This window comes from Ailuropoda melanoleuca, chromosome 2 (assembly GCF_002007445.2).
Source record: "Ailuropoda melanoleuca isolate Jingjing chromosome 2, ASM200744v2, whole genome shotgun sequence".
Lineage (NCBI taxonomy): Eukaryota > Metazoa > Chordata > Mammalia > Carnivora > Ursidae > Ailuropoda > Ailuropoda melanoleuca.
In genome coordinates, this window is record NC_048219.1 from 154,598,855 (window position 1) to 154,623,079 (window position 24,225).

A 24,225-nucleotide genomic window follows, 5' to 3' on the forward strand; every position below is an offset into this window, starting at 1 on the left:
TTTTATTTATTTATTTGACAGAGATAGAGACAGCCAGCGAGAGAGGGAACACAAGCAGGGGGAGTGGGAGAGGAAGAAGCAGGCTCATAGCAGAGGAGCCTGATGTGGGGCTCGATCCCACAACGCCGGGATCACGCCCTGAGCCGAAGGCAGACGCTTAACCGCTGTGCCACCCAGGCGCCCCTAACTCACTTCCTGTACAGAAACAATACTTAACTTTTTTTGAAGTTAAAATTTGAATGTGAAATCCAGCACTGTATTAATTTTAATGTATCAGCTTATTTTGCTGTTTTCAATACATCTATTACAGAAATCTGTAATTTCTGATTCTGCTTTTATAATTTCTGTTTTTCCTAATCCAGCTTTAAATATTTGAAAATGGCAAATCCAATAGAAAGATGAAGTATTTTCTTTGTTTTCAAACTAATATAAATCACATTCTAGATACCAATATTATATTTAATACTAGTTCTGACTAAAGTAATAGACTTGATTCTCCATAAACTTGAGATCAAGTAAAAATAATTAAAAAGTAATACTCTGATAAAAAATGCCACTAAGTTTATTGGATATTAAAATCTGACTGTGCAGTTTCCTGCTAAAACAGTTTTTTATGTTTGTCTTTATTTTATCACTGGAAATATTTGAGTATCATTTGTGTAGCTTTTAATATTTTTTTCAAATAAACCTTTTTTTTTTTTTAAGATTTTATTTATTTACTTGTCAGAGACAGAGACAGCCAGCAAGAGAGGGAACACAAGCAGGGGGAGTGGGAGAGGAAGAAGCAGGCTTCCTACTGGAGCAGGGAGCCCGATGTGGGGCTCGATCCCAGGACCCTGGGATCACACCCTGAGCAGAAGGCAGGCATTTAACGACTGAGCCACTCAGGCATCCCTCAAATAAACCTTTTTTTGAAACTTAAATGTACTTAAGAGGAAAGTATCCTGTTGGGGTCTGTAGTTTTTCAGTGTATATTAAATAGTAAGACAAAAAGGGTTACAGAAAAGGTTACTCAGGAATCACTTAAAGTCATCTATTATATCACCTACCACATTTTGGGAAACACTGATTTGAAGGAAATAATTTGTGAATCGTAAAACTTACCCTTTGATTTACAGAGTCTTCAGATTGTAAGTAGGAATTTTCTAGAACATGACCAGAAATTCTTCTGCCTCATTATTTAAATATTTTTGTACATAGTGATCGCCATAAAATGCTAGCCATTATAGAATATAATTGAGTTTAATGTATTTATGTCTTAGAAATGTTCTTTGGGGAGTAGGGGAGGCGGTTGATGTTGGCTGTTAGGTGGAATTGTAAAGGAAGTAACAGTATGTCTTCACTGTTCTGTTTTCATGACATAAAAAATACCTTAGTAATACCTTAGAGTAAAGGAGAGAGTTGAACTTGATTCTAGCTTGTTTCGTTCTAAATTTCCACAGGAATGACATGAAAGACAGTTTATAGTATGTGGCTGGGTATAATATTCGTGGTGGATTACTAGACTCCAAATTTGTAGCTATTCTTTTACCAGGCTGTTCTTTTTCTCTTCTAGTTCCTCACAACACTGCGGATCTTCCCCTACCTTTGTTATTTCAGCTGTTTCACGGAGGTTTATTTTGGAAATGTATATTGACTAAAGTTTCTTCTGCCATCCTCACTTAGCTCTTTGTAGTAGAGGTCACATTTATTTAAAATGTAGACTTTATGGCTGAGAGGTACATTAGAGCTGCCAATCTCCATTCCCACTCCCTCTCTGACCCTAATTCTGGCCTTCACTGCTTCTTGCTGCACTGCTTGAAACTCCTTGTCAACTTTTCTCTTAGCCTTTGCTGTTTTCTCTCTCTAGTTCATTGTAGCTCTGATCTTGTTTCTTCCTGGTCCAGAGGCTTCGGAGTCTCCCTCTTTGCAAAGACTGCTTTCTCTCTCCTTTCTGTTTCCCCCACCATCTGCCTCGGTCCACAGACATTCCCGATGACTCTTGTATTCTACACTGACTGGACAATCAATGAATCCTTAGGAGATCTTACCTTTGCTTTTGTTGTCCTTTCTTTTCGTTCACTTACTGTTTGTGAAACCAGAATAAATTCACTTGTCTATTAATATCTATACTCCTTTCCAGGTTCAGTCACATTTTTACCTCTCATCTTAGACATTTTGGATTCCCCTTTAACCCTACACAAACGAGATGTGATATTTGTTTTCTCTGTGAATTGCCATTGTACTTCTTTCCTCCTCCTTCGTTTTCATAGTTAGATGCAATCTCATTGTAGAGGAAAGGCATGGATTTTATTTTATTTTTTATTTATTCTTTGGAAAGGCATGAATTTCAGAGTCAGACACCGATGTTCCCTGCGTAACTGCCCTGAGCAGGGACTGTGTTGGGATACTATTCTTCTACATTTTAGGGACTCCATTCATTGCACACAAAAGTGCAATTGGCAATAAATGTTTGAAGGATGAATAACCACTTATTTATGAGGAAATGTTATTTTAATATTGATTCAAACAATATCCTGAAGAATCTTAATGTTTTTGCCACCCGCAGAGAAATACTTTTCGTTCACCAGTAAAGTGCACAGTTAAGGAGTTTGTGTGTGGGAATCAAGTGAAAATGCACCATTGAGGTGATATTTGAAGATTGTTTGTGTGGGGGGCGGCGGGGGAAGGTAGGGAAAGAGAAGTTTTATTGCCATTGCTTTCCTCTTGTTTTCAAATCTGTACGTACCCATTAAATGTAGTTCACTCCACTGGCTTTTAGAGTCCTCTGTGGTCACTTAAGATTCCTGATGCCAGTTTCCGGTTGTTGTAAGGGGGAAATTGCTATGGCATGGCATCCAGAGATGATGGGACATCCCAATCTCTTGCCCTTCTGTGGTTTACCTTCTGTGCATCAAGTTGCCATCCAGGAAAAAACCTAGCATGTTTGCCAATAGGTACCAAGTGATTTATTAATTTGACAATAATCTAATAATTGAGTTATATGGTTAGACTCCTGAATATAATAATATGCAATAATTTGCTTTTATATTTTCTTATATCTTCAGTGGAACCTTGTTATCGCAACATGTATGACACAGTAAAATTTAGTACCAGGTATGTTTGTCTTAAACTTAGTCTAAAGGGCTAATGACAAAACTAGGAAAAGGGATTTAATTATATGACATCCTAATCTCTAAACAAGTCTGAACCCTCGGGGTGCCTGTGTGGCTCAATCCGTTAAGCGTCTGCCTTCTGCTCAGGTCATGGTCCCAGGGTCCTGGGATCGAGCCCCAAGTTGGGCTTTGCAGGGAGCCTGCTTCTTTCTCTCCTCCCTGCTCGTGTGCTCTCTCTTTCTATCTCTGTTTCTCTCAAATAAATAAATAAATAAATAAAATCTTAAAAAAAAAAAAAGAAAAGAAAAGAAAGACGCCTGGACCCCCAAGCTGTTGATGCACAAAGGTGTCTGTGAGGACTCTGAGCACTTTCTTGTATTGACACAGGACTAAATGAGTAAATGACTGTATGTCAGTGCTATTAATTAAATTTGTCGAAGAGGTTCTGATGCCCCTGAATCATGTTCTGGGGATCATTCTGGAATTAAACCTGTAACAATAATTGCTTAGTGAACATGCAAAGTACCAACAAACTTTTCAATGCTATCCCTTCAAGAAGAATAATATTCAAAGGAATCTCTTTTCAATGATATGTGAGGACTTTTTTCTACTTCCATAGATGCCTGTTTATTTTTATTAGAACTTTTAAGACACTGAACATTGCAACTTAGGATCCTTTAAGTTTATACCTCAGCCTAATTACTTAACCAATTCAAAATTGATTTCTTTTAGAAGCTTTGTCTCATTTCTGATCTAAAATCAATGGCAAGTGTGTTGGTGCTAAATAAAGCTATTGCATACTGAAACCTTTATTATTAATATGTATTTTCTAAAACTTAGTGTAGTGACATCTATGTGCATATCCTTAAAGTAGACTATACCAAATTGTGTTGATATTCCGTACCTTGGGAGATTCTGGGGCACCAACATTTGCCAGAAATACAGGAGGCCGTGACTACAGTGCGTGGGCTCCTTAGGGAATGTGGTATTTCCTGATTATAGTTCAGACTGGTAGCTTTGAGTATGATGAGATAGAAGGAAAACAAATAAAATGTTTAAGTAATGGCTGTTGTTACTTTACACCTTGTACATTCTCATGTCTGGTCAAATATAATTATTTTAAGTTTGATTTTCTTTTGTTATTTCTGTCAGAGATTCATATTTATACTTAGGAGAATTATGTCAGAAAAAAATCCCGTGTTTTCTATACTGAACTAGTATATTCATCACTGACTGTCACTCTCTTAAGTTTTTGAGTGCTCATTTAGATAATGGTAATGATGCTATTAGTCTTTCTTGGATTTTAAGAGGAAGAAATAAGTAGTTTGAAATTTCACTTTCATTTTATTTGATGGTGAATTTTTTTGTGCTAGCTTTCTTTTTATAATTCTTTATTTGGAAATAATTTCAAACCTAGAATAAATTTGCAAGAATAGTCGAAGGGATTTCCTTTACCTGTGTTAACCTATTGTTAATATCTTATTTCATTTATTTTATCATTCGTGCTCTCTCCATGTTTTTGTGTGCCTTTGGGAACGTATGTAATATATTTGTGTAGTATATACACATGTATATACGATTTTTCTCAACCATTTGAGGATGAGGGTTTTTTGTTGTTTCTCAGTAAGCTTTTTTATCTCCTTTTTTTTTGAATATCCATGTTGGTGATTTAAGTAAGACATATTAGTTCTGATTTAGGTGGTAATAATCAAACAGCACATTCTGATAAATTTGTGTTTCCATTATTAGTAATTTTTATTCTTGCTAAAATTTTTTATGTTCAATTTATAGGACCACTAGGGAATTTGTAGAACAGTGGAGCCAGTATGTGCTTTTTCTCCTATCTACCTTTGAGGTATTTTGGCTAATAGTCACGGAGCAGGGGATAAAGGGAGGAGTGGTACCTGGAGAGGATGGTAATAACTCTCCATAGGGATAGCGTGGACTGTTTGGAATAGAACAACTAGCTGACCTTGTCACTTAGCATGTAGTCATTACTTTCATTTTAAAGGTAGACTTCAGTCTGAAAGTTATATACTGAGTACGAATATTTCTCAGTTCTTACTCTTCAGAGATCCTCGATGTTTGAGTGTTTAGACTAATGCTTGGTTTTGCCACTCATTTCATTATTATTCTTGTATACATTGCTCCAAATGACAGAATAATGTAAGTCCTGTATATCTGTCTTCCATATCCTTAAAATACAGTTCCAGAAGGACTGTGCTAATACTTTCTGTGCAGTTTCTTACTGTGCTAGAGTAGGCTTTTAATACATGCTGACTGATTTAAATGGTGATGTGCCCCACACAGCTGCTGTTTTTGTTAGCTTATGCCTTAAATCTGTGGAGTCAGCAAGGTGGTGTCCCAGATCACCGGATGGGATATTTGAAATTTTCTGTACTTACGTTATACATGTTGAGTCTAAAGCTAATATTTTAGTGTGCATATATAGATATATACACTCATATATATATATATATAACCTGTAAAAACTCTAAGAGTTTAATATTTTAGTAACAGATGTGTTATTTGTACATCTGTTGAATGCTCAATAGTTTTACGTATATTATCTTTAATTTTTACTAAAATCTTACAAAGTTTTACAGAATAGAAAAATGAAGCTTAGAGTCAGAGTTTGCCTTTTAGATAATAATACCTCCCTTCTTGGGGAAATGGAAGAATTGAGACAGCATGTCTGCAGACGCTCACACAGACTCGGCACAGAGTAGCCCCTCAGTGAATGACCGTTTCATTACTCTCATCAGTGCCCGTGTCTCAGCTCGTGGCATAGCTGAGGGTCTGCCTGATCTGGACCTAAAGACTATATTGATTATCTTTGCTACCTTCTGAAATACAAATGGAGTAACATAGTTTTATATTTCTGTATTCTCGATTGTTGCAGAGAAGCCAGGTGTTAATGACCTGGAATGTTGCCATCATTGGCTTTAACTTCCCAAGCAGCCCTTTAATTATGAGGGTTGACACTGTGCTTCATGCCGACGACACTGTTCCTCGAAGCTCTGCAACAGATGGTGGCTGGCGTGTAGATTCAGCACGGTCCCCGGACTGCACCGCGGACTCAGGAGTCGCCTGCACTTCCACACTCTGCTTGTACAAGGCGTCGGCCTGTGGTGGAGAGACCTAACTTGTAACACCACACACACACACGCACACACATGCACTCACACACACACGCGCACAAAGATTCTTGTTACAGTGGGTTGAGGACTTGGGCTGAACTCTGTTCTCTGTGTGGCATCTGTATCAGATTTAAAAAGCATATGGCCAGAGAGCTATTCAACATCAGGCCAGGGAGCAAATAGCTGGTGTCAGATTCCAGATAAACCACAAGTTTACATTTTGCATTGAGAGCATTTTTATCAGAGAGTGTTATGTTTTACAAGTGCTCACATGAAGGCAAGATGCCTGGTGTAGGGAACATGAGTTTGATGAGTGCCCCAGGGAATAATGGTAGGGAGAGGAGAGTCCTGTGCCAACAAAGGACTTTTTGTTTCACAGAAATTTTTATCATTTTGGACAGGATTATTTGAATCCACTAATGGATGTACAAGTCCTGCTCTGCTTGTGCCTATAAATTGGGAATCCTTTCTATGTGACATGTGGGAACTATTTCTTTGAGAGAAAAGAGAAGCGTGTTTGCTTTTCTGATGTGCCTTGTAGGTTTCCCTGGGACTGCTCAGATGACAAAGCTTTCAGGGATAGAATTGGGATTGCAGAGGTGATTTACTGTGAAGTTAATGGACCTTAGGCTTCAGGGCCCCCTTATTTTCCCAGACTCTGTCCAAAATCCTGGGCCTTACTCACATGATCGCATGTGAAATTCGCAATTGGTTTAAACTAGTTAGCTAAGATTGGGGTCTTTTGCACTCCCCTGCCCCTCTGTCATATTTTCCCTAGTGCAAAGTGTGTCAGAGTGGCCACTGGCAATTTTGGAATCTGGCTAACAGGATGCTGAGCTGGAAGTACATTTATTTTGGGCGTAGTGGGATATTGGGATATATTCGTGTGACCCATATGAAAGTGTCATTTTTGGAGGTGGAAGAGGATTGAACATTGGCAATTTCATATGGTCATATGCGGCCTATACACATTTACTCAGTGTATAATTAAGTTTTTTCCACTGTCCTGGTAAAGGAATGTCTTCCAGGAATCTTCCAACTGCTCACTGAGTCTATGTACGCAGTGTGATGAGTGCAACTATGTGGCCAGAGGTCATTTTGTAATACGCATGTGTCCTAGAACATCTGGCACAGGAAATGTGGGTAGGAAAGAAACAATGACAAAACTTTGGTTGAACCAAATAGAGGAAAGATTGAATTATCTTTCTAGTCTCTCCTTGGAGAATATGAAAAGATCTGTGAAATATGAAGAGGCAAACGACATGTATGAGTCAAAGCAAAACAAAATAAGTATAAAAAGTATACAAAAAAGTATGCCAAAGCATATCTAGTAATTATTTGAGAACATAGGCAATTTTTCTGGATTTTGTTATTTTTGTAATAACTGTCAAATTATTTAGTTGTAGTATTTTGAAATTTATTTATTTATCTCTCTGTTTACTTATTTATTGAGAGAGAGAGGAATCTCAAGTGGGCTTGACGCTTAGCACAGAGCCCCATGAGGGGCTAGATCCCATGACCTTGAGATCATGGCCTGAGCCCAAATCAAGAGTCAGATGCTTAACTAACTGCGCCACCCAGGTGGCTTGAAATTTATTTTCTCAAAGGGTTCCCCTACCCCCATTGTATAAGCTTCAAAGTTTATAATACATGGATCTGCCCCTGAAAGGGAAGCATATGGAATGGGGGCCCAGTAGCAAACAGGTTTTCCCCAGGAACCCAAAGATCCTTTTCAGAGATTATTTTTATAACTTCTTAAAGTAGAGATCGATTATAGTAACATAACCGATTTCCTTTCAGGCGAAAAAGGGATATCATAGGATGAAAATAGACTGTAAGAGTGATACTCGAGTATGTAAGATTATGTTTCTAGGGTTAGGACTAGAGTACATTTCAGAAACCATAGCAACCCAATCTATTTCTATTTTCCATCAACCTTGTTTAGCACCATCTTTCCTTTCAGGAAAATGAAGACAGATAGGAGTCATCAGTGAATGAGGTTCTTCTCTTAATGAAACTGGGAGCAGGTATGAAAGATCTTTTTTAAGGGTATCTTCTTGTATTTTTCACTCTGTTTCTCCTAATGATATGTGACCCTGATTGTTTTTTGTTTTTTTTTTTGTCCTTTTCTTTGGGGGTGGCCTGGGAGGTGGTACTAGAATCAGCAAATATACTACTTGTTAATAAATTCTCCACCAACATGAATTCTTCAGTTTTTAGATGTAAAACAGATGTTGCTCTGTCCCATTGCTTTATCTTATCCTCTAATTGCACCATCTTTGGGGAGTCTGGGAAACTCTAACAAAAGAAGCAATGCTTTTCTTATTATTGCACACAAGAGCCCAGATGTCACAAATAATTTAGAAGACCAGGAAGTCAGAGGTTCTACTAATGTTTGTTCCTCAAAGAGCTTTTCTTTAATGAACCCCTGCCAGGGGGATGAAATGTCTCATGAGAAGCATTGCTTGATTTATTCATGGTGGATACCAGTATGTAGGACGGATATTTAAACATTTAATACTCTCTTACCTTTCAGAATATAGCATATGTATGGCTTCTTGTTCCATTGTTTCTTTTATTAGAAACACCTGAGATATACATCAAACATGAATCAACTCATCATAAATCAGCTGTAAGGCATTAAGATGTCAGGAGAGGGGACCCTCAGTGCAATGCCACTTACGATCTTACCTTTTTTCTTTTATATTTCCCTGTCTCGGTGAGTGTGATAAATAACTGGATCTGAGGGGGGCAGGATGCCTCACAATTTACTCACCATATCAAGTTCTTGAAAGCCTCCTTAGTCTCTGCTTCGGGATGACCTTAGTGTCTGCTGACTCTTCTGACTTACAACCAGAGGTGTTTTTTGTTTTGTTCTAAGGAAATATAGTTTGTATAGCATCTTTACAGCCACATTCAATGGTCAGTTGCCCTTGCATCATACTAATTCATTCAACAAATATTTGAGTGCTGGGGAGAAGTGGAATGAAGTGTAGTTTGGTGTCTGTTTTCTGCCCATCTCCATCTTGCTCTGTGTCCTGGGAGACAAGTCAATACAGACCATATTAATGGGCCCCCTAGAAAGAATGCTGAGGGAGGGAGAGTGTGAGTTCAGCTCGTTTATTCTTTTAGCTCTTTAGTGTGGTACGCATTTCCTTCTAGGATCCTGGCTGATAAAGATGCTAGTCAAGAAATACCTCTGTGATGCTTTGACATTTTCAGTGACATATGAAAGATGTGAGGAAAATGTGTAGAAAAACTGCGTAGAAAAACTCTTTTCTTGGAATGTTGAATGGACAGCAGAGTGGACTCGGTGGTTGGAATGAAGTAAGCAAGTGGGAGAATAATAGGAAATTAAGTCAGAGAGATAGTAGAATGATGTGGGAAGACCATAGAGTGCTTTATTGGGCCTATTTTCATTGTAAGATTGGAAGTCATTGGAGGTGATGAAAGGCTTATAATGTGTCACTCTGGCTACTATTTGGAGAATAAACTGTATGGGGGCAAATGTAGAAGGAGGACAGACTGGAGACTACTGAGAAAGCCAATGGTGATGGTAGTGTAGTGGCAAATGTAGTGAAAAATGCTGGGATTCTGGATGTGTCTTGGAATACAAGGGCAGGATTTGGTGATTCATGTAGGATGGTAAAAGAGCAATTCATAATCATACCAAAGTTTAGCAACTGGATGGATGGATCTAACATTTCTTTTTTTTAAATGTTTTTTTTTCCCTAAATTTTTATTTTTAAAGTAAACTCTACACCCAACGTGGGGCTTGAACTCACAACCCCAAGATCAAGAGTTGTATTCTCTACCGACTGAGACAGCCAGGTGCCCCCCACCCTTTTTTTAGAAATTATTTTTATGGACCTATCATTTCTGCTATGAGGATGCCCATTTGAGGAAGAGTTAGAGAGGAAGATTAGGAATTTGATTTTGGATCTGTTAAGTTTGAGATGGATCAAAGTAGACATATTGACATACAGATGGTATTTAAAGTTGAGACTTACTGAAATTACCTGGACTGTTGATTCTCAAATTCCTTAGTTGGGTATTTGTAAATACAATTTTCCATTGTAAATATATAGTGCTTGGGTCAGCCTGGTTAACCTTTAAAAACAACATTATATTTTCTTCTTTCAAATTTTTATTTAAATTCTATTTAGATAACATACAGTGCAATATTGGTTTCAGGAGTAGAGTTCAGTGATTAATCACTTGTGACACCCACTGCTCATCATATCAAATGCCCTCCTTCACGCCCATCCCCCATCTAGCCCACCCCCTACCCACCTCCCTCCATCACCCCTTTGTTCTGTCTTTAAGAATCTCTTATGGTTTATTTCCTTCTCTCTTTTTTCTTTTCTCCCCCTCCCATATGTTCATCGGTAAAAGCAATATTATTAAGATTAGAAATGATATTTTATAAAAAATAAAGAATGTATATATTCTATAATTAAGGTATATACGACATAAGCACCTATAAATGTGCGTAACCACTAAAATACTGATGTGTGTATGTAAACTCATAGGTAGACATATAAAGTGTGTATGACACAAAGACTATGTTTGAAAATATTATTTGTCTTTTTGGAAGGCATTTTTTTTTTTTTTAATGTCAGAAAGTGAGAGTAATCACTGATTTTCCTGCCAAGCGGGGAATTAAATTATAACTCTGAAAAGAACATAAGGAATGTTATTGCAGCTATCCTTGAAATGTCAATCTACTTTTAAAATGCAATGATTTTAGGCCATTTGTTTACAATATGGCATCTCTATTTCAAACACTTGGCCGTCTGTGATTTATCTCTAACTTTTTAGGATTTTGAATACAAGGCATTTGTAGTAGTAAAGAAATCTTTGCTATCCAAAACACTAGAGCAGGAGTCAGAAGTGTGGTTTTCCAGGGTAGTTACTTTGTCACCAACTAGCCATGTCGATTTACAGCACTTAACCACTCTCTGGGTTTAACTTTTATAGACTTAACTTCTGTAGGTTTTTTGCTTGAAAATGACTAGGTTAAATTAGATTACTGGTATTAACTGTAGTTCCAGAGAACCCCTCCAGACTGGTAACATGGGCCAGGTATACCTAAGACGCCTTGGTCCTTCACCGTTTCTTTTTCTTTTTAAGATTTTCTTATTGTTACTATTTTGATGTAAGCTCCAATACGGGACTTGAACTCATGACCCCAAGATCAAGAGTCACATGCTCTACTGACTGAGCCAGCCAGGTGCCCCAGTCCTTTACTTTTTCAACCAGGACCTTTAGCTTTTACTTTCTCTGTGTTCGTGTTACCAAGGAAGACATTTTTGAGCCGCAGGAGCACCAGTTTAAAGGTCTTTGAAAAACAGTTAGTTGTTAATTTTTTCTAGAAAAAAAAATTTCAAATAGTGACGCTCAAAGTTGTTGTCAGCAGTGAGAGCTGTCTTACCTCTAAACCACTGCCCAAGAAACATACCCAGCCAATTTCGTAACTGTCTTCCCAGGTAACTATTCTTTTTTTGCCTCTGAAGTATAATTTAGCCTTAACATTCTTTAATTACAGTGTTAGGATCTTACAGTTGAGACCGACCTTAGAAATTATCTCTTTCAACCTCTTTCCTGATACAGAATGACCACCACATCCCTGAGGCTAGTTATTCAGAATCTATTTGCAGAGCGCCATGGGCTCATCCACTGGGATGGTAACCCATTCCGTTTTGTAGCAGCTCATATACTTTCTTATGTGCTGCCAAGATAATTACCTTTGAAGCCTTCATTTTTCTGTCATTTTACCATAGTGATTCGAAAACACTATCTGTGGTTAGTGGCTCTCAAAGTGTGCTGTACATAAGAATCACTCAGAGGGTTAAGATGAATAGTACAGGATTCTCTATACAAAGCTTGTTTCAACAGATCAAGAGATGAAGCCCAGCGATCCACATTTTCAGTAATCATTTTGTGTGATTGCAATTCTAGATTATTGTTATAATTCAACAAAGAATGTTATGAAATGGTAAATTCAGCTATAAAATAGTTTGTATAATATGATTCTATTTTTGCATACAATATAATCTTGGTGTAAAAAAATCAGTTTAGGGGCACCTGGGTGGCTCAGTCGGTTAAGCTGTTGACTCTTGATTTTGGCTCAGGTCGTCATCTCAGGGTCCTGGGATTGAGCCCATGTTGGGCTCCATGCTCAATGCAGTGTCTGCTTCAGGATTCTCTCTCTCCCTCTGTCCCTCCGCATGTTCCCTCTCTTATGTGAATGAAGAAATCTTTAAAAAAAATATCAATTTGGGCAGATATCCTTAAAATGGTATCAATGGTTGATTATTTGTGCTTGTTGGGATTGTGGCCAACTTATACTTTTACTTGTCTTGACGGTCTAATATTTGATTGTGTAGTACTTTTATCATTAAAAATAGTAAATTTTAGGGGTACCTGGGTGGTGCAGTTGGTTAAGCATCCAGATCTTGGTTTTGGCTCAGTTTGTGATCTCGTGGTCGTGAGATTGAGCCCCAAGTTGGGCTCTGTGCTCAGCACAGTCTGCTTGGGATTTCTCTCTCCCTCTCCCTCTGCCCCTCTTCCTGCTTGTGCTCTCTCTCTCTCTCAAATAAAGGTTTTATTTTATTTTATTTTTCAAATAAAGGTTTTAAATAAAGAGTGAGCTAGTGCATGAGTGCCACCCAGGCGCCCCCCCCAACGATAGTAAATTTTAATGAGTAATTATCACCCCCTCTTGTTATCATAAAGGTGATTTTTATAGAACATGGAGAAATGCAAGGATGAAAGAGACCTTCCTAGCCTGGCGACATTCTTACTGCTCCTGGTTCTTTCAGGGCACATTAGAGTAAACGTCCTTTGTAAAACATACTGGCTTTTCTGATCTCAAAACGGAGGATGGTGGTCAGCATTGGTAGTCCTATCATTATTCAGTCCAGATTTCATCAGTCATTCATCTGTTCTTTCAACCAACATTGGTGTTCTAGGTTCTGTGCCACTCACCAAGGCTATAAAGCGAAACTTCTGCACCAAATTCCTACTATAGCGGAGGAAGCAAAGGTTGCATATAAAAGAACTGCCTCTCTTTGGGAAGTGGAGGGCGCTGGCTTCACTTAAGCGTTGTTGAATGAAGTGAGCCTTGAAAAGTGAGGAACAGTCTTATCTAAGCAGATGGAGTGGGTGGTGGGTGGAGATTTTTCCTTGAGGAGCATATGCAAAACCATAGAAATGTGAGCTTGTGTCTTATAAATGGGGAACTCTAAGTAATTTGATATGGCTAGAGGACTGGCTGCCCCTGAGAGGATTCCAAGAAGTAATTTGGACAGGTAAGCAGGAGTCCAATCTTGCAGTATCTTATATGCCATTTTAAAGAATTTGGGAATTTAGGCAAGTAACTTGATTAGCTTTATACTGGTGGTAGCCGTGTGGCAGCTAGATTGGAGGGGGTGGCTGGAGGTGGTGAGACCAATTGAAAGCTATTCTGGTCCTAAGCAAAAGCGTTAGAGGCAAAAATTGTTAAGGGGTTGGAATTACCAGGACATCCTGACTGACTGAGTGGGGGGATAACTAAGAGGGAGGAAGCTGGCATGACTCCTAGTATTTCAAGGAGGGTAGCTGGGTGGATTGGATTCTAGCACCATTTTTGCAGGGTAGAAGATAGAAGGATATCAGCCCTAAGGGTTTTTTTCTTAATTTTTTTTTCTTCTTCTTCTTCTTCTTCTTCTTTTTCTTCTTCTTTTTTTTTTTTAAAGGAGATAGAAGTTGATTGAATACACTGCAAAGGAGTGGCAGGCAGGACAGCCAAGGAGAGGCTTCTAAAGGTTGTTTTCAGTTTAGAATATTACTGCTCTCTCACAGTATAGAAGGAGCAAAAAGTACATGGCACGTATGGAAGACAGTAAAATATCTGAATTCACCATCTGGACACTTGTTTTCCGTGTGCCCATCTCTATATTTAATTTCAACATTTCTAGGTCTCAGAAGATTGCTGTGCCCTGGAAAGTCTTTAGTATATGTGGTTTCATAATTTTTCATTTGGATGCTACTTCCCCCTTTGTCTATGTAAATCTAGAGATAACTGTGAGGGAGATAATGCCTTTAGAAAAATCAGAAAGTCATGCCAAGAATGAACCATTTGGGAAGGGGAGGGATGTCAGAGAGCAAGGATAAGTTTCAGGAAATGTTGGCTCTTCAGTGATGGCAGATAATTTAAATTTAAATGGCAATGTCTAGTCAGCTGTTGTATTTGATGGCTGGGATCTGTGCATATTTACCAAACAAGAGAAGGATATGCGTATGATCTCTATGGTACGTTCTGCAATTCACAATTTGATTTAGATAATTTTACGTAAAGAAATAGACTCTAAATGAGCTTAAATGATTTTTCCATGTGTTAGTGGTAGCTGCTAATGCAATGTATCTACTCTGTTGATTTGCAAAAGTAATTTTTTTGTACCTAGACTAAAAGACAGATTGCTGACAGATGCCCTGTATCTTTCAAGCAGCTTTATTGTATATTTCTAAAAGTAACATATGCTTTTATAAAAAAAAGATTAAGGTGTGGAAATGGAAGTAAAATGTAAAAGTCTACTTACTTTACTCCAAGTTGATGAGTATCCTTCCATATTTATATGTGTCTGTATAAATTATTTCTCAGTATTTCGTAACGTATAGTATTCAAAGGTTTTGAGAGAAGATAATAGAGGTAACAGCCATGGAAAGTATCTTGTAATTTAAATCTTGATAGTCAATAGTAGTCCAGCTCTTCAAGCAGGGACAATATTTGGGGTAACGATGCTTATCTGTTACTAAATAATTAGCAACGGGTTTAAGTCAAGCCAGAATTAATTCTCTTTGTAATTTTTTTTTTCTAACTCAAAGGGAATAGTAGTCTGATATGGCATCTCTTAATCTGTAAACTCTATCTGCAGATTCTTTTCTAATCAATCATCCCAGGAACCTACTAGCCGAAGTTTAGTCCAATAAAAACAAGTCGTTGAGGAATAAAAAGAAGAGATAACTTTTTAACCTTGGGCATCTGTTACAAGTAGACTTACTTTTATACTCCTCAAGAGGAAGAAGGTTGTGTGTTACAAGCCAGTGTACATGACCTGCGGTTAACAACTACTAGTGTCCTCTTGCTTGGACTTACACGCCCATACTGTCACTCTGAATTCTGTTAGGCGCTTGGCCCTCTAGCCGATAAACAGTAGTTTGAAACCAGATGATTCTCTGAGATCTCTCCTTAAGACCAGCTGCAGTTTGGAATGACCGACCACTCATTGTCCTGGAACAAGCAGCTTATACCCAACTAGCCACCCGACGGACTCTCCCCGTACAAAGATGTTTCTGTCCCACACAGGCAAGGACTCTCTGTTCTCCAGGCTCAGCTGTGGGGTCTGCTGAGTTAATCAAAGCACACTTAGACCACATTCCCCCAAGACCAGCGGATTTCTACAGCGACTCCACCCTAACACTGTGAACTCTTGCCCTTTTACATGTTCTTCTGATAGCTGGGGATCTGAGAGCAGTCTGACCCTCGGAAGACAGTTTAGTAAGAATGTTCTCCAAGGCTTACTGATGAGAAATGAGGATTTACATGTCCTTTTGCCTGTTGGAATTTTAACTAACATTTTTAAGCACCAAGAATTTCGTAAGCGCTGAATTTGATGCTGACTCTCACTGTTCATTTAGCCCCAATATCATCCGTATCAAATACTCAGAATTATTTCTGTTTTACAGAGAAGGAAAGGGAGAGCCTGGTAGGATAGGAGTGTGTGACGGCTTGGGAGGGCAAATGGTTTTCCACCACGCCTGCAGCTTGAAATCACTTGACAAGCTTTTTTGCAATACAGATTCCCGGGTTTATGCAGATGAATTAGAGTAGAATAGCTGGGGGTGGGCTTTGGCACTGGCATTTTAAAACAAAAAACTTTCTCTCAAGTGATTCCCCTTTGCAACTAGGATTGCGAATCTTTGTCTAATTTGTCTGACACTCATACCTTATCAAATCGTGGTCCCTGGGCCAGCAGCATTTTCATGAGGTGGAAGCTTGTTAGAAATCCAGAATATCAGGATTTTCCCAGGCCTACTGTACAGAATCTGAATTTTTAAAATGATCCCTAGGGAACTCTTTGTACTGCCTTTGCAACTTTTCGATAGAGCTAAAGCTCTTCTAAGATTAAAAATGTTTATTAGGAAAGAAAAGATCATGTTTGGGATACAGAGATCAAAACCTTCCCTCCAGAAGCTCAGCCTTGCAAGAGAGAAACTTATTAAAAGGCAATTTGCTAAGAGCTATAATGGAAGTAATGTAGAAAGTGCTGTCACTTTATGGGAGGAAATGAAAAATGCTGCTTACAGGAATTAAGTGAAAATTGCCAAAGGAAGGTGATTTGAAGGCATTCCAGGCCGTAAAGGACAATACCTTTAAGAAAAGTTGCTAATAAAGGAAATTAAAAAAAAAAAAGAAAGAAAGAAAAAGAAACATGAAACTGAGCTTTGATGAAAATATACTCTTTAGTACACATGCATATATTTTTTTAAATACTATAAATCCTAATCCAAGATTAAGGATTAGTGCCAGACTAAGGAGATACCACAATAATGGATAGTTTCTTTCTCTTTTCTGAGAAAAGCAAAGTAATTAAGGGAAACTAATCGTTTGTAGTGTTAGCACTTTTGAAAGGGGGGTGACAGACCCTGTTTTGAAATTCTCTGTTCTTGGGACTGTTGAAACCCTACTCTACCTTAACTTTTCAGTTTCTTAGAGGTGCCATGCTTCATTTCTCCGTAGGGATTTTTAGGGTGCTGTTTTCTCTGCTGGGCATGTCTGACCCTTTCTTCTACTCCTGGTGAATTTCTCCTCATCCTTTAGCTAGGATTCTGCTCAGAATCACTTCCTCTAAAAAGCCTTTTGTAATTTACAGTCTAGGTGAGTTACCATTCTTCTGGATTTGTACAGCATCCTGTGTTCTTGTTCTTGCTAATTTCCTTTTTGTCTGTGTCTCCCATGAAACCATACTTTGAAGGCAAGGGTTATTTTTCAATAATGTTTGATTCAATAAACGCTTGAAATGAATGAAAGACATGGAAACAATAGCCTCTTTTTGCCCTTAGTTTACAGTGACAAGATAATATTTGGAGATGGCAATCAGAGATTGAAGTGCTCTTAGCATTAATAGGTAGGAAGAAATTTAGAGACTTTCTACCTGTGCATAATTTGTGCCTGGCAAGTAGCAGATTGCCAGTACATTTTAGTCGCTTGAAAGAATGAACATTCTCATTTTATACATGAGGACTCTGATTTAGATTATGTTAAGGATACGTCTCTTTTAGCATATTATTAAGATAATGTGAACTCAGACATGGATCATTACACATATAAATGAACAATAATTTTTATAGCTTCTAATTGTTAAATGCCTCTGTATGTCAGGTGTTACAGAAATAACATATATGTGTAATATACATATGTGGTCACATTTCATTCTCTGAAAAACTTAAAAGACCTATATTAGATTTGGAGAACAGATTTGGACTCAGAAATACATGATTCTAGAGCTCATGCTCTTTTCCTAATCAGTGTTCTTTTTGCTCTTCCCTGCTGCCTCCCTTTCTTTACGAAGCAGCTCCCACCTTTGTCTTGGTGGAAATTGTAAGGCTGGGAATCAAAGATTTGGCCTTTGATCACTGACTTGCTGTGTGATCATATATAAATCACTGAACTTCTCTTCTGCAGTCTCCACATTTATAAAGTAGACCTATTAAACTATATCAGGGATTCATTCATTATGCAAAAAGATTTGGAAGGCTAATGTGTGCCAGACACTGTTCTGAGTGCTGAAGATACAGCAGCAAAAAGAACAGACAAGAGCCATAGTCCTGGGGCACCTGTTGGCTCAGTTAGTTAAGCACCCAACTCTTGATTTCAGCTCAGGTCATGATCTCAGAGTTCTGAGATTGAACCCCGTGTAGGCTCTGCACTCAGCACAGTCTGCTTGTCCCTCTCCCTTTCTTGCTTGCTCTCTCTCATTCTCTCTCATATATACATACATACATACATACATACATACATACGTACAGTCTTAAGAAAAAGATCCACAGTCCCATGGAGCTTACATTGTGGTGATTGAGGCTGAAAATACATAAGTAAAACAAAGTCCAATAGTGATGAGTGCCATGAAGCAAATGGAACAGGGTGATGAGGAAGAATGTGGCTGGAGTGGGGTGTGAGGCCATCCATGGAGAGGGTGGTCTGAGAAGTCTTTCCTCAGGAAGTAACATTTAAGTTGAGAACTGAAAGTAAAGCAGGAATCGGCCATGAATACATTTGGGCGGGAGAGTGCTGGGCAGAGGGAGGCTCCGGGCCAGAAAACCCAGAGTTGCAAAAGCTCTGAATGTTGGGAGGACCACCAAGACAAGTGTGGCTGGTGGGAAGAGTGGGGGGGGGGTGCTGGGAGGAGAGGCTGGCATGTCTAGATCATGAAGTTAGAGTAAATGGTAGACACTGTACCTCAAACGCCAGTGTACAGGTACTCCAGGGAGATCCATGATGATCTCAAATCTTTGATGCCTTTGACATCTTTGATGTTCCCTTCTAGCATCTTTGCCGCTTTTCATGTATTTGGGAAAATCCTTCCTTGTTAGTAATGTCCCAGAATGGAGGCCAGAGACCCGTTTCTCCATCCTCTTGCATCAAGGACACGTGCAGAGGAGCCGGCTGTGTCGCATCCATCCCGGCCAGACTTTGAATTGGAACCTAGTGCCAAGAAACCTGCGCCATGGAATCTGTTCTAGCAGTGATGGTGGCTGATACATTTCATCTGCAGGGGCAGCAACAACAGAGTTTCTAGCATGGCAGCTGGTGCCCAGATCCTGGTTAGCCGAAGGGACTTCGGCAGCAGTGCCTGGTGCTGGTGGCCGTGTTGAGCACACCGAACCAGCCCTGTGCTGTTACTGTAGTGCTGTTACTGACTGCATAGCTTCGTCCTCTGGCCATTGTGGAGTTTCTGTGGATCTTTAATATCCTTCTAGATGTTTCTTTTTATTTAAATTAACTAGAGCACATTTCAGTTGTTTGCAGTTAAGAACCCTGTGTCAGTGCCCTGAACTTGAAAGTAAGGGTCAAGGAGATTTACTACCTATGAGAAGCATTAGATCAATGAGATTCATTCCAACTCTAAATTCTTGGGCTGATTAGTGGCCAGAAATGACCTGGAGGTATAAACACTGCTTATTTCAAAACCCTGTTTTCCATATTTTTATTTGTAAAATTAGTATCTGTAAACTTGTCTCTGTTATAGAAGCCTACTATTTTATTCTATGCACTCATGGGAAGTTGGACTAATCATTATATTCTTCTGGAAACCTCTTATGGGTCCCTCCTTAACTTCAAGAGCAGGACCTAGTACAAAGATACTCCCTTTTTTTAATTTTTTTTTTAAGATTTTATTTGTCAGAGAGAGAGAGAGAGAGCACAAGCAGGGGGAGGGAGAAGCAGGCTCCCTGCTGACCAAGGAGCCTGAAGTGCGACTCAATCCCAGAACCGTGGGATCTTGACCTGAGCTGCAGGCAGACACTTAACTCAGTTGGTTAACTGAGCCACCCAGGCATCCCCAAAGATACTACCTTCTTGACTAGACTTTGGATCTCTCCAGGCTCCCGGATACATCATTGATAAGGATTACATTCCCCTGGACAACAACTGTGTCACCGAGAGCCCCGTTGCCAGTAAAGCTAAACAAGTATTTAATTATTAACCACAGTACTAAACATACATGCTTTGTAGTGTCTGTTCAGTAGTTATTCTTTCAATAAAACATGTAGCTAGCCATTTATGAGGTCTACTGTGCTGCATTTGAGAAAGGGCTTCTAAATTTTAAATGGTTCTTAATTGCTGTACAAAAGTAAGGTGAAAATATGCTTACAATTACCACCACCCCCATCTGCTCTACACGCGTGCCAAGCTGGTCTTGAAGAGTTGTTAAAAATGTAGCTACTTCTCTAAAATGGCTTTCCATTTTCTGCCTCCCTGGCCATCTCTCCACTCAGTACTGAAGTTCTGAATCTTTACTAACTCCTGCCAGTTTTATTTGTTAGAAGCTATTCTTATATTTATAACTGAATCTGTTCTCTTTTTTTTATTGACATGTCAGTTGGATGCAATGCTCTTCATAAGGACTGCTACCAAAGAAAGTCCCTCTTCCAACTTGTTTGTGGGTAAAAATGGTGATTGATCCTTGGAAATATTTCACTTGTTTACTTTAATGGAAATTGTTCATTGTTATGCAGAGGAATGAGGCACCCCGTTTTTCTTATTTAAAGATCTCACCTCCTGTGATACCAGTAGACACTTATAAGAGTAGTTTACTTTGAGTATCAATTGAAAAGTAGATTTTTGACTCAAAATTGTCTTTCTGTCAGATATAACCATTAGGGTTATGCATAGTTAGGCTTCACTTTTGCCAGTGAATTTTCAGAGATTTCCTATTTAGTTCATGCTTTGTCAGTACATTTTTGGTGACACATTTCTGGTAACTTGAGTGTTATCACCTAGGGATATATCTTTGTCTTCAGGTTTAGAAACAGAATGCTTTGGGTGAAAGATTCTCATTATGGAACACCTTTTCTGATTGTTACTTCTTCCTCTTCTTTCTTAAGACATGATGCACATTTTAAGTTATATATTATGGCTGGAGATATCATTTGTTGCCTCATTAGGGACATTATAAGAAATTGAAAGTAAATCTTCTAAAGAAACATTTTAGCCAGGTAATGGGTACATGATAGTTTATTGTGTTATTCTGTTTACTTTATACATGTTTGATTTTTTTTATAACGAAAAGCTAAAAAACCACCATTGTATATTGGATTAATATAACGCTATGACTTAGGCAATTCACTAGGCTTCTCTGAACTTAAATAAAAGACTAAATGCTTCATTTGTAGGATTAGGGTTTGATCTGGAAATGAATGCCGTAGTGTTCCAGTGTGGATTGTACTCTGAAATACTGTTCACATGTTGAGTATTAATTACAGAAGGATTTTTTGCAAGTGTCACTCAATATTGCTTAACCTAGAAAGAACTGAACAGATTTGCATAATTGCTTTTTGTATCAGGATCATGTAGGGTCATGGAGGCCAAGAGAGAAGATGGGTTGCCTTAGAAAGTAGTCAGTCCCTTGGGAAATTGTGGAACAGAATCAGAGTTTACTGTATGCCTAGAAATGTGCAGAATTTTTATCATAAATTGTCATATTTCCTGCTTACAACTACATAATAAAGGAGTACCATTATCTTTTGTTATACAGATGAGGTAGGTCGTTTGGCTCAGAGGTTAAATAGCTTGGCCAAGTTCACATGACTAAAAAAATGATAGAACTAAGAATAGAAATTGCCTTTCTAACTCTAGGACCTCAGCAATTATTTCAAGTCAGGCTTTTTTTTTAAACTTTTTTTTTTGTTTTCATACTTACTTCTGTATGCAGCTTTATTCAGCTGTATGAGCAATTATACATGAGGTTTTTATTGTAATAGTCCAAAAAAGTCCACTTTTGTAAGTGGAAAGGATTTAATGAAATTGTGTAAATGCATATAAATAATCACATACTGTGTTTCCCAGGGCTGCTGTAACAAATACCATATACTCGCTGGCTTAAAACAACAGAAATGGGGGCGCCTGGGTGGCACAGCGGTTAGGCGTCTGCCTTCGGCTCAGGGCGTGATCCCGGCGTTACGGGATCGAGCCCCACGTCAGGCTTCTCTGCTGGGAGCCTGCTTCTTCCTCTCCCACTCCCCCCTGCTTGTGTCCCCTCTCTCACTGACTGTCTCTATCTCTGTCAAATAAATAAATAAAATCTTTAAAAAAAAAAAAGAAAAACAACAGAAATGTATTTTCTCATACTTCTTGGGGCCAGAAGTCCAAAATCAGTGTGTTGGCAGGGTAGATTCCTTCTAGAAGTTCTGAGGGGAAATGATTTCATGTTTCTTTCCGAACTTCTGGTGGCAGCTGGCCATCCTTGGCCTATAGTCACCTTGGCATGGCTCTCTCCTTGTGTCCCTCTGTCCCTCCCCCTGTGTCCCATCAAATCCCCTCTCCTTTCTTTGATAAGGACGTTGGTCATTGGCTTTAGAGCCCACCCTAAATCCAGGATGATCTCATCTGAGATTTTTAACTAAACTAATTACATCTGTAAAGACTATGTTAAGAATCACATTCACAGGTCCTAGAGGTTAGGATTTGGACATATCTTTTTGGGGGCCACTATTTGACCCACTCTATGTTTTGAACATTTATATTAAAGAAACAGGTAAAATAGTACAAGACCAGTACAAACTTTGGTTTCATTCCATTTTAGTTCACAGAGTACTTTGTTTTAAGTATATTTTATATATGAATGTTATTTTATATATATATCTAAAATAAAAGATTTCTCACCAAGATTTTTAGACTTAAATTTCATTTTCATTCTAGGCTTACTAGTAAAAATATATGCTCATCATCATCTTTCAGTTATTCCCAGGATATACTAGTGCATATGCACATTTAGTTACTCATTACTTGAAACTTTGATATTTGAAATTACTTCTAAGAGATTCTAAATGCTAAAAAGATATTTAATATTTCAATGAGATCTCCTGATTCTCATCCTGAAGCTCTTACCATCATGACCAGATGTTAGCACTAGATTCAGTGAGGAGATAACGAATTCAGAAGATTAACACGGCAAAGAGGATATAATGATATTTGATGATTGACCAAAATTGGGGGCATTTAAGAGAGAAAAGCCAAAGATATACTAAACCGGGCATTAAGAAATCTGGATTCCATTCTCAGCATTTTATATGTTCTGCACCTCTGCAGAGTAGAACAGGAAAAAAAGAACAATACTAGAGAAACGGAGATGACCACTGTGTACAGACTCTTAGGAGCCCCGCGGGGGATAGGGGTGCTTCGTGAAGATATGTGGACATCAAATATTGAGCACACTTGCAGAGATAAGAACAGAGGGAATCAAGGATGAGAGGTGATCTGTGCACTTTTAAGGCAATCAGTATGTATTTTTGACAGGAGCTTAGAAATAATAGATTTGCTCTGAAGCCGTTCAGTGGCATATTAAGGAGGAGACGCTAACTGGACAAGAAGCATTGTTGGTAAGGGGTCAGGCTAAAGGAGCCCAATTACAAAGAAGACGCATATGCACTAAAACTGCCCTAACTGAAAGCTTACGCAAATGTATTGACTTGTGGTCAAACTTTTCACGTAAGCCTTTCCTTTGAGTGTCAGTCTGCTCATTGGAGTTCTACAAAGACTTTCTTTTGTAAATCATACCCATTACAGGTCACCCCAATGATTACTTTGTCAAAGGGGAGGGAGAATGTAGGGACACCTAGGTGCCACTTAGGTGCAATTTTTTTCAAAACTGTGATAATTTCACCTCAGTCTTTTACAACCTTGTTGTCAACCTATTATGTGACAGTGGGGAGTGACTACTTGACTAAAGTGTGGTTTTATTAGGAAGGAAGAATGAGGAATGGGTGCTTGTTTGTTTAGGTAGCCAACAGTTTTCATTCCAGGGAGCACACAAGAGAATTGGGGGGAACAGAACTGCTTAAAAATACTCGTGGGGCAGGTTCTGGTAGCTGTAGGCTCTCAGCTATGGACACCGGTCGGTGTGGTTTACACTTTAATGGGACTGTCAGTCCATCTGGTGAGTAGTGAACTGGTTAAGTAGAACTCTGTTTTGAAAACCCCTATTTGTCGACTGGAGCTTTAAAAGTGCTGCAAAGGCTCACATAAGATTGAAGGGGAAAGGATTTACAGAGAAAATTAAACATGAGACACCTTTGAAGGACGAAATAGTTGAAGGGTTCATGATAAAGTGAGCGCCTGTTTGTTTTGTAGGGTTGAGAAATTGTTGAGTCCGGCATTTGTATATCCCATGCCGAGAGATAGGGGGAGAGAAATTTCCAGCCACGATTTCAGGTTATGAGAGATCATT

The 24,225-nt window shown here is 38.7% G+C and overlaps 1 protein-coding gene across 10 annotated transcripts in view; it reads left to right on the forward strand.

The window, feature by feature from the left end:
• GULP1 (GULP PTB domain containing engulfment adaptor 1) overlaps positions 1-24,225 on the forward strand; it is a 260,185-nt gene that overhangs the window by 29,778 nt on the left and 206,182 nt on the right. Inside the window, exon 2 of one of the 10 annotated variants that reach the window (XM_034654831.1) lies at positions 8,199-8,262. The exons of the other annotated variants lie outside the window; for them this stretch is intronic. The gene's annotated coding sequence lies outside the window, so the exon portion shown is untranslated. The remainder of the gene's footprint in view (positions 1-8,198; positions 8,263-24,225) is intronic. 10 annotated transcript variants of the gene reach the window in all.